We start from the raw sequence: 12231 nt of genomic DNA on the forward strand, positions 1-12231 counted from the left end.
TTAAAATATGGCTTTTCTAGGGTCCATACATCCTTTCAAACCAGCATACACATATTATCTATGAGAGGCAACATAGTTTATAGTTGAAAGCAAGGGCTTTAAAATTAGACCACCTAATCTAAATCTCAGTATTATACTTTCCAGCTGTTGAATTTGGGTAAGTTAAGGATCTTCCTCTGCTCATTTTGTATTATTACACATATACAGAGTGGATATAACAATAATTCTTGCCTTAAAGAAAGGATACATACTTAGCCCAGTATCTGGCAACTAGCACAGTAATTGAAAACAAAAGCTGTAATAATAATAATCAATAGAAATGGAATTATAGGTCATTTTAATTTGTCAGACATGTTAAGGATATATTTCAAAACAGCACACTTTAAGTTTACTGGCTTAGCAAAACAGTTTATATTGTATTTAATAATATTCACGATAGATTTTTTTAAATGGTCACAAGTACACATGCATGTAAGCCATTTCTAGCTTTTCTTTGTATATGTTAAAGCATTTTTTAATTGCAAAAATATATGGTCCCAGGTGGCAAAAAAATATTCTAGCAATGTCTTATTAATAATGTATGGTTGTATGCTAGTTAAGAATACCAGAAATTTTCAAATTTCATTATCTCAAACTCTATTTATACTTTGCCTTTGACCGGCACTGTTGACTTTCTGCTGAGCCCTGTGCTCCTGGAAAACTGCAATGATTAAGAAATCTCCCCAAAAATCATGCTCCAGAAAATGTATTATGGCAAAGAACCACCTTTTCCTTATATGACTAGGATAAAATTTTCTCACCTATAACAAAGCTAGACACAGACCCTCCAAATTCCCATTCATTCTTTGTCTCATCAAAGATGAGCTCACCTATTTTGTCTCCATGATCAGTCACGGTAGAATTTTTGTTAACCAAACTTTGGTTAAATGTCTCAGTTCCCTAAACTTTGAACTCCCAGCAGCCTGAGCCTCAATACATTACCTCCTTCAAGGTCCCTCCTGGGGGCAGGCTGCCATCTGAGTAAAACTTTCCCTGATCTACTCTACCCACCTCCACTTTTTCATCCCCTTCATCCCACTTCCCCACACAGGGTTCTTCTGGCCTTATTTGCTTCTCCTTATAAAAGTAAAACCTTTGAAACTCTTTTGGATCTGATGGTTGGAGTGTTCTCATTGTTATTTATTTTCTAAATATTTGGCATTAATGCCATTCTCTTTTTTTTTCAAAATATCATTTACCACTCTAGAATGTCCTCATGAAGTTTATAAAATTCTTGCATTAATTACTTGCATTTTAGAAAACAACATCTGGCCAGTAAGCTAAGAAAAGTAGAAACATATTGTCCAGAGCAAAATATAAAAATTTTTTTTATTTTAAGATTAACTTGAATATGCTATATAAGAAAGTCTAAAATACTCCATATAATAATTTTGTGATGGAAGTATCACCATCCCTTGTTGCTTTTCCAAAACTCTGTCTACAACTTTATAAATTGTTCTCTATTAAACTCTCTTAAAATTACTGAATTTGAGTGAGCCATCTGTTCCCAGACAGGATCCTTATGTATACTTACATTATTTTTGCATAATGTCCATAAACTTTGATGTACAGTACTTTAATTTCCATGGTGATGCATTAGTTTTCATACATGTGATATCTGAATAGATATCCAATCATAAATTTGCAGATATCCATAACACACGTGAAGATGAAAAATAGCCATGAGATAAACTCATCTGTTTATGGACTTTAGAGTCTAGAAACTGTATTTGAAAGCAGACTACCTCATTCAGAGTCACATTTCTTATTTTTAGAACACAATTATAATTAGCTTATCTCTCTGTTCATCCTACTTGTGACATCTCATAAACTACAAATTGGAATGCAACAGTCTGAAAGCACACTAACAGCAAAATTAAGTGACAGATGACAGCCAAACAGCAAGAAGGGTGATAGGAAATATAAATAAAAGACACCAGGAATTTTTTAAAAAGCTATCTGCAATAATAGGAAAAATAAACATTTTTAGGCACCTCAATAGACTCCCAGGAACATCACTACACACTAACCCAAAGAATAAACTCATGTTCATATAATAGTCCTGGGCTGCATGTACTGTGCCTAAGAAAACAGGCATGCATGAAATATAGATGAGGAAAAAATTTCCATCAGTGATAATGGAATTTTCTTAAACAGTTTTTAGTTTAAGTAGCATTATTTAGCTATCTGGGGGACGAAATGAATTTACATGGGAATTTAACATACACACATATGCACACATCACATAAAGACTGAGTAATAGGGATTTATGTCTATTCTATTTATATTTATTCTTCTATCTACTAGTGCTACCTATTTACCTTATTGGTCTCCTTATTTCTTAATTTTTGACAATTTGAATACACCAGGAGATAATATTTCTAACAGATTGGCTTCTTAGTTTCTTGACTTCTCTTCTAAAAATCTTGTCCTCTATACTACCTCAGCCATGAGTTGGACTTTGTAATTACCAATAAGTACAAACCCTCCTTACTTTCTACTTTTGAATTAACTGCCTGACCATCACCTCCTATCATTATGGCTCACTCCATCTATTATGTGAATTCTAACAAAGCTTAAATTCCATGGTCAATTATAATCCCTCCATTGTTTATGTGGTCAACTCCTTTGTCCTTTGCTCAGTCTAGAGGCTAAATAATATGCTCTGAAAAGATACTGGTTTTCCAATCCTTGTATCCTGTGAATGAAATATATGGCAAAAAAGGGGCTTTACAGATGTGATTGTTGAAGATATTGAGATGGGTGCAGTATCCTGGATTATTAGATGGGCCCTAAATGTGATCACATGTATCCCTAAAAGAGGGAGGCACAGTGGAATTCGATTTATGGAAGAGAGGAAGCCAATGTGATCATAGAGGTAGAGATCTGAGTGATGTGGCCACAAGCCAAGGAGTCACAGAAGCTAGAGGAGGCAAATAAAAATCAGTCTCCTCTAGAGCCTCTGGAGGGAATATAGCACTCTAAGTATCTTTATTTCAATCCAGTGATATTGATTTAATGCTTGGAGCTTCCATCTGAGAAAATAAACTTGCTTTGTTTTATGCCACTAAGCCTATGATAACTTTTAAACTAATACTCATTTTTTACTATTCAAGATGAAACCACAATTTCTTGGTTATACCCAATCTCTGCCTATTCCACACTTACTGTCTGGAACACAATAAGAGCTGAAATAGTTATTATCTTAATAGAATGAGTTACAAGTGCTTAAGAGAAAATGTTTTTCATGAAAAGTATGATGTAAATTACCATTATAATTTTAATTATTCTTGCCAATCTATGAAGCTATTATTAAGAATTACTTCTCATCTCACCAATTATTTATTTTTTATCAAAACCACATTATTATGATTGTCTGATAGTTTATCATGATGGCCTTGAAATTCAATCATTTTATTTTGGAATTTGCATATTGAAACAGCACTGAAAAATGAAACAAGTTGTCTTCTTCATCACAAAGCATATAACTACTATTCTCAAATAATGACATAAGATAGTTCATCGGTGATGTTAATCAACTTGGTGCTATATATACTTAAATTTATATAAATAACCTATTAAATACATATGATCAAACTGTAAAGGAGCAGAGAAAAACTCCTAACATCCCTGGGTATCTATATTCTTTATTTAAAACATTGTGTATCTTTAATTCTACTGTTAAAAATCAGTTTTAGCATTTCCCAGCACTGTACTAGATAATTTACATATGCCATTTCAAATAATTATCTTAGCAACTCTATAAAGTAGATAAACTGATGCACATTTTTATGTGAGGAAACTCAGATGAGGAGAATTGCAGTCATCTGCTCCAAGATCTGACAAGATTCCTTGTCAGAACAAGGAATTAGAATTGGACTCTAGAATTTCAAATCCTGTGCAGTATCCACATAACTGAAAGAGGTAATTAGGTTAAAATGCCAAATTAAACTTAGGGACACACTTTCTAAAAATGCAAGTTCTCACAATGAATGGAATGCTGTCCCAAAGTGATATATGCAGCTGTTTTTGACATCCATTCCAGAAATTCATGCATTCTGAGCATTACTTGTTCTCAGTTTTTAAGATAACTTTGGCTACTCTTCATCAAGAACTTGGCTTAACTTTTATTATATGACATAATAAGGTGCAGATGTAAAAGAAATGTTCTCCATCAGTGACTCTGAGGAGAGCAACTGCTGATTGTTAAAAAAAAGAGGATTAAGATGCATTAAAAAAGAAAAAGGCTTTTCTGGAAGGAGAGAAAAATATCCATTATCCATCGAGAAATAAGATCAAAATAAAAAGTAGTCAAAAAAACCAGCTATATTCACAAAGTTGTTAGTACTACCTCAAGAAATGAAAATTTTACATGTTAGAAATCTATAAATTATTCTCACTATTGTGAAATGCCACAAAATCTCCAGATACTTATTCTTTGTGGTGGATTAATCTTATAAGATATATGAAGGAGGAACCTTACATTTTAAGATGCTGAGAACAGCAGGGTATATAGCCATTGGCTATAATTTCAAAGACTTCAGGTTGACAATCTGGTTTACCTCAAATATAGTCCTTGGAATTTGTCTGTTGCTAATTGAATGGAAACAATTTCTGAATCTGAAGTTAACAATAGGGAAAGAAACCTTTACTTTTTTCCAAGATATTTGGTGGCACTAGATAAACTATTTTTAAAAATATTTTAGTGATTCTCAATAAGTAGAGGAATAAGTTAAAAGACCTAGAAAGCCAATTAATAAGCTAAAAAGTAGTATGAAAGATAACTACAATGTAACATTTTGGGGTCTTTCTATATTTGTCAAAACTAGCAAATCTGTCCTCAGAATTTTCTGAGATATGTGTGTTTTGAGGCTTTATAATTCTTTTTTACCCTTTGGACATTTTATTTTGAAATGATTTCAAATTTACAGAACATCTGCAGCAATATTAAAAACCCATACAGAGAACCCAGCATAACTTCTTGTCTATCAATTTCAACATTTTGCCATATTTACTGTATCATTCTATTCATCCATCAGTTCATCCACCAGTCTACCTATCCATCTACCTATTTTTTTAAATGTTTGAGAGTACATTGAGCATATCATCCTCTTGAGCACAATATTTCCATGCAACTTTCCTAAGCATAAAATCATTAACTTTTATTGCTAACAGTAATATTTTTAATAATCATGGTATAAAATCAATGGTTCAGAATGTCATCGTACAGCTGTGAATTCATCATTGCAATTGATTTCTGAACATTTTACATACTCCAATAACAATAAGAATAAAAATAAAATAAAAGTAAAAGTAAAAAAGAACACTCAAAACTTCCCATACCCTCTCACCTCCTTTTATTTATTTATTTACTGTCTTTATTTTCTTGCCCTTCTATTCTTACACTGGATAAAGGGAGTGTCAGTCACAAGGTTTTCACAATCACACAGTCACACCATAAAAGCTATATAGTAATGCAGTCATCTTCAGGAATCAGGATTACTGACTTACATTTCAATGGTTACAGGCATTTCACCCTAGCTACTCTAAAACAGGAAAACTAAGAAAAGATATCTATGTAATGCATAAAAATGACCTCCAGAATGACATCTAGGCTCTATTTGAAATCTCTCAATCACTGAAATTTTATTTTCTTTCATCTTTCTTTCCCTTTTGGGTAAAGGAGTCTTTCTCAATCCCACAATGTCAGGGCTAGGCTCATCCCTGGGAATCAGGTCGCACGTTACCACGCACATTTACACTCCTGGGAGTCAAGTCCCATGTAGAGGGGTTGGGGAGGGCAGTGAGTTTACCAGCCTGGGTGCCTTAGAGAGAGAGGCCACATCTGAGCAACAAAAGAGGTTCTCTGGGTGTGATTTTTGAGGAATATTTATAAGTAGTCTTAGCTTCTTCTTTGCAGGAATAAATTTCCTAAGGCAAGCCCTAAGATTGAGGGCTTAGCCTATTAAATTAGTAGTCCCCAATGCTTGCACGAATATCAGATCTTCCCCATGTGGGGATGTTTAATATTTCCACTTTTTTCCCTAGTACTTCAAAAGATACTTTTTAATCTTCTGCCAAGATTATTCTGGTACATATTAGAGTAATACAGTAACCTGAACAAACCAACAAGATCTCACTCCCGATTCAAGGTGCCATGTAATTATGGTGTTCAAATAAAAAGACCCACAAAAGTTAAATTGCTGAACCCCTGGTGCTGGGGCACAGTCATCAGGCAAGTGGTCTCTGAAACAGGATATAACACTGGAGGTCAGGCTTGAGCCATTTTATTTGGCTGTGCATCAGGGCACAAAGCTTTGAGGGTGCTGTTCAGATTCAAGCAAAGGAGGTACAAGCAGACAGGTTTTATACATAGCAAGAAGTGGAAATGTTTGAGTAAGGCATCGTAGATCAATCATCAGGCAAGTTAGGAGTTAAAACCATATTTGGACTAGACAGAGACATGTTTTTACTGACTCATTGACCCTTACACTGAGAATGCATCAACGACCTTCCAGCTTGTGTACGTGACCATCTCGCTTGGCATTTATGGCTGCCAGCTGACTATGGCTCATTTTGATAGCCTGTGGTAAGTTCCACAAAATTAGATGGCATGCTACAGAAAATATAAATTTTGCATGTAATAAACATCTCTACCTTTGTTCTCACACAGAAGTTGAGGTTTTAACATACAGTCAATATAATCCTTTACCCTTTAGTCTGACTTACCTTACTGCTACCAGATCAACCTCATCCATGTCTCTAGTTGAAGTCTAATCTCTTTTATTTTTTAACAGTTTCTCTATGAGGCAATGTTGACTTTCATAGCTGCAGAACTCTAGCTCTGAGTCTCAGATGTCACACAGATAACTGAAGTTCCAGGGAATGACCAGGTTATACAAAAAGAGTTCAGCATCTCCGACTTTAGGGTTCTGGGCCATCCCCAGATTGACTGACCTACAAGGGCAGAGTGCACCGCACAGGTGGTGACCACAGACATCCAATTCCCTTACTCAACTTCCAATGCACAGTCCCACCTGGGACCAGAGGCCCACACCTGCCTGACGGGGCTGTGGTTGTTCCTGGAAGCTGAGAAATGACACCAGATGGGCAACACTTCTTCATAACCATGAAGAGTGTGGCAATAAAATACCTTCAGGAGGAGATGCAAAAGAGGGGAAATTATACCGACACAATGACAGTGCACTGGAAGAAGGGGTGAAATTTTCATTTTATCTTGTTAAATGATTCAGGTGAATTCCACAAGTAAATTGAAGTTTTTATACACTTTATTTTAAAATCTCCAAATCTAGCTAATGAGCTGAATGCTTTACTTTTCATTGAGGTAGTGTAGCTTTAGGTAAAATCAGTCAACATAAAAAGAAAATGTTTCTCAAATGGATTCTATGTGTATATCATTGAAACATATCATTGGATGATGCTGAAGAGTAAGAAGAAAATTTGGTCAAATGTTTCCTTTTCTGCTGGCTTTTTAGGAAAAGACACCAAGGTTCTCTTTCCAAGCTGGGGAGCCCATTAGTGGGGTGATGGAGCTGAGGATAGAATCAGCTACAGTATATGTGTCTCACCTGTTCGCATCAGCCCTGGGGCCCCAGTTGCCCCAAGAAGATTCTAAAATGTACTGGGTGGCACAAAGTTGCTGAGTGGCTCTCACACACCCATAGCCCTGGCTTGCAGAGGGCCAAGGGGCAGGAGAGCAGAGACATTCACCTTTCTGCAGGTAGCTGGCAGGAGGGGCCAGAAGACACAGCTCGGCTCTACACACGGAGAATGTAGCAGTGGGAACAAATGCTAATAACCTACTAGAATATTGCCATGTCCTAGCAGAAACTTCATGCAAAAAAAGATTTCCAGAATCTTTAAAATTAATAATGTAAAAGGCACTACAGAGTTATGACAAAACAGGACACAAAAGCACATATGAAGAATGGTCTCAATTTTGTGATTTTTATATATATATATATGGAGAGAGAGACTGAAAGAAGTGTACCAAAATATACCCAAATTTTACAGTGCTTTTCCCTAGAATATGGGACTAATGGTTGTGATGGTAGGTTCTGGTGTCAGCTTGGCCAGGTGATGTGTCCAGTTATCTGGTCAGACAAGCACTGGCCTGACCTTTGCTGTAAGGATATTTTGTGGTGGTTGATAAACCAGAAGGCTTGTGTATGAAGTCATCGGTCAGTTGATTGCCTCTGTGACTGATTACATCTTCAATCAACTAAGGAGTGTCTCCCACAATGAGATAATCTGAGCAGTTGAAGGCTTTTAAGGAGAAGAGAGACTCTTTCACCTCTTCCTCAGCCAGAGAGCCTCTCCTGTGGAGTTCGTCCAGACTTCACAGCCTGCCCTGTGGGTTTTGGACTCTTCTATCCCCATGGTTGCATGAGACATCTTTATAAACTGCATATTTACAGATGCCCTCTGGTGGTTCTGTTTCTCTAGAGAACCCTGACTAGCACAATGGTGATATTTGTTCCTTTCCTGATATTTTCTGAATGCAGTAAGTATTTTACAGTAAATATAACTGTTATGATTAATATTATGAAATACAATTAATATTACAAAAAAGAAAATAGTATTATGGGTTCTTGCTATTTAATTTAATCCTACAGTTAATACACTTAGAAAGCAAGCAATGAGTGTGCAGCACATCAGGCTTCCCAAGGCTTTAGTGTGGCATCTCTGGACTTTGCCTGCCCATCCAGATGCTGTCACATAAAGCAGACAAGATGCATGGTGAATGCTGGGCCTGTAGCATGAGCTTCCTTCCCAGTTGTTAAGGGTGCGGGAAGAGGCCCCTCAATAAAACACTTCACTTAAATGGTACATGTTTTATTAAACCAAATATTCAATGTAGTGGTAGAGATATTTTTAATATATTACTCAAGTTAGAATACAATATTAGGATGACTTGAATAATAGGAAATATTTTTAAATATTTAGTGGAATGATAAAATTTCATCAGTGTACTCCCATCTCTGGAAGGAATTTCTCTAGTAGGCATGGTCTAGAACAATCGAAGAGTCCCATAAATTTTAGCTGCAAGCGCAGCTCACTCTGGCTGGAGTGATTTGTGACATCTTTACTGAAGACAGAACATGGGAGAAGGTCATTTCGTTAAGTTTGTGGCAGATTAACCTGCAGGACACCCTCAGGGAAGGGGCGGCAGTGAGGCAGGCTTAAGAAGGGACCCAACCTCAGCTCTGAGAGGAAGTGAGGGGCTCTGGAATCATCATCCAAGGGCCCTCCTGGGATGTCCCTGTCTGCAGCTCCCCCCACACCCCAGGGGTCAGAGGCCCTGGGCAGGAGCAGGTCCCTGGCTGCCCACTGGCCCACATCAGAGCATTTGCCATTGGGTCTACTAAAATGCCCCGGGCTCTGGGTCTTGGCCAAGAGCCGGCCCTGTGGACCCCACAGGCTGCTGCACCTAGCCAAGGCAGGGAGGGGCAAGCCAGGTGCCTGGACAAGCCTCTGACCCTGCCCTCTCCTTCCGCATTGAAACCAAAGCGAGGTTGTCCCAAAGGAGAGAAAACAGAGAGGGTCAGCTGTGCCCACCAGGAGGCAAGGAAACCCCCTTGCCTGGGATGCGAAGACTGCTGGAGTTACAGACACTCAGAGAGTGCATGTTCTCTCCATACTCAGAAATGGAGAAACTCAGCCACAGGGCCTGCCCATCACTCAAAACAAGAAAACATCCTTCCCAACAACTATTGAGATCCAATCTTGTGTTTAAATATCAGAAAAAGTTTCCATATCCACACGCTGCTAACTTGTGAACTGGGAGGCCCCAAGCCCTAGCAGAAAATTTGCATCAGAATGGTTCCTTTGCCTCATCTAAGGTGGAAAGTTTATTACAGACAGAAGTGGTTCCACAGGCATCCTCAGGTTAACACTTCCAGAGACAGAGACTCAAAACACAGCAAATTTTGACGAAGATGACCCCTGTCCACCTGAAATTGTTCCACATTTAGGACATCAGAGCACATGCCCTCTGAAAGAGATATTGTTAAAACCAAGTACATTTCAGGTGAAATGAAAAGGTACTCAGATTCCAGCCCAATTTGGAAGGTCAGCTTCTCCAAGCAACCTTCCATTTCTTCTGGTCTTCTTTGGTCAACTTTCATTTACATTCCTAAATAAATGTTTCAGGGAAATAAAATTATTAATCCTCACTGAGAAACAGTAACTGCTTCAAATATATCACTCATTTCACTTAAATAAGTTAATGAAATCTTAACCTTTTCAGCTGTAATACTCAGTGTTCCAGGATATTGCTGCTCTGCTTTTACACAGACATGAAAGGATTATTTATTTTTGGCCAAGTCTCTCTGTACCTTAGCATCTTTGTGACGTGTCTCTTTGCCTTAGCGATAACTTATAGGTATGCTTTCAGCTGTGCACCTCTTTAGCTAGCTTAGTCTATAACAGTATAGACTGTTTCTATACTGACCAACCATATTGAATTGGAATAGAAAATTTTGCTTTACCCTAACGGACTGCCTAATATATTGGCCATGTTAATCCCTGCTTCCTATATAACTTGAAATATACAAATCAAAACCTCATATTTATTCCCAATTACAGCTAAATATTTTTATCTCACTCCACCATGGGTCAATAAATTTTCCTATTTGTATAACTGTTTTCCATGAAACAGGCATATATTGCAGGATCAACACTTTCATCTTCAGACAAGATTTTTCTTAAGCAACTCAAGGGCTTCACCTGTTTGGTGTCAGGGTCAGTGCTGGTGTATATTAAGTTCTTAATAAACGTTCATAACTGATCAATAGCCCTTAGGACATAACAGTTATACAGCTGCCAAAAGCAAGTGCTATATTTATTGTCTTAAGAACAATTTATTTCAGTAAAACTGAAAAGAGAATAAACATAAGCAGTAAATTGACAACATATGTGTAGTCACCATTTAACCTAAAAATTTTGAAAAATCAAAACATGGAAATTATCAAAACTTTAATGATTTATTTAACTCATGAATAGCAATGCTTCTACTTAATGTGTCATTGCCCACCATGTTTAACCCAGCTTCTCTTTTACTGTGGTAAAGTACTCATAAGATAAAATTTACCATTAACTCCTGTAAAGTTGCTTCTGGTATAGTCACAATGCTCTGCAACCACTGCCCCTGCTATTCCAGAACATTCTCAGCTCCTAAAAGGAAATCCCCACAGCCCCTAGAAGTCACTCCCCATTCCCTCCCCCCACAGTCCCTGCACCCCTAATCTTCTTTCTCTCTGTGTGGATTTGTCTGTCTCCCATCAGTGGGATCATCCAGCTTCTTTGAGCACATGTGCTTATCCAAGTCCCTCAGAGTGAAGTTCTCGATTTGACTTCCTCTGTGAACTAAAGACTCTCCCTGGCTTCTGCTGTGTAATGCAAAACTTTTTGTCCTTTCTTCAAGGGACTTCAGATCCCACCAAAGCCCAGGAGATTGGCTCATCTGAGGCATGGCAGCATTGCAGTGGTCCTGCACTTAGAGCTGCTAGAATGCTTAACGGGCTGCAAAGGCATAGAACAATAAGCTGGTTACCATCCCAGGTGACAAAAACTCCAAGGGCAGGGTGGTTCCAGAAAAGCTCAGCATTTCATGGGTTTCTTGTGACTCTCAGTTCTGCCATCCTCTGCTGAGCTTCTGCCCCAACCAGTGGTTGCCAGGAGGCAGCAGCTCCAAGTCATTCCCTCACTGATGCTTGTTCAGAGGCAGGAAAGGATTGTCTTCCTTATGCATCACTTCTTACTAGGGCAGGAAAACCTGTCTTGGAAGTGTCCCCACAGATTCCATCTCATGTCTCCTTTACTGCAGTTCTATCACAGCCCTGACCTGTGCAGGGAGTGAGCAGCAGAGTGGCTCTGCAGGTCAGCACTCAAGTCTGGGACTTGATAAGACTCCCCAATCCCAGCCAGAAAGGATGGCCACACTGTAGGGTCTTTTAGAAAGGAGGCCCAGGGGAATGGAAAGATTCTGCTAAGATGTCATGCTAGCTCTTAAATCAATTGCTTTCCCACCCTACTATTCAGAATGGTTCCCTAGATTGGGCAGCATAAGGCATAAAGCCTGAGTAACTTGGCATTAAAAGGGATGTTCATGACTGAACTATCAAAACTCAAGTGTCCTTAAGCATGATTAAAAGAAAAAATGGGCATCTT

The 12231-nt window shown here is 38.0% G+C and overlaps 1 protein-coding gene across 1 annotated transcript in view; it reads right to left on the minus strand.

Annotated features, from left to right (window-relative positions):
- The window catches only part of LOC143673947 (uncharacterized), a 405211-nt gene that overhangs the window by 130699 nt on the left and 262281 nt on the right, over positions 1-12231 (minus strand). The gene's annotated exons all lie outside the window — the stretch shown is intronic.

This window comes from Tamandua tetradactyla, chromosome 2 (genome assembly GCF_023851605.1).
Source record: "Tamandua tetradactyla isolate mTamTet1 chromosome 2, mTamTet1.pri, whole genome shotgun sequence".
NCBI classification, from domain to species: Eukaryota; Metazoa; Chordata; class Mammalia; order Pilosa; family Myrmecophagidae; genus Tamandua; species Tamandua tetradactyla.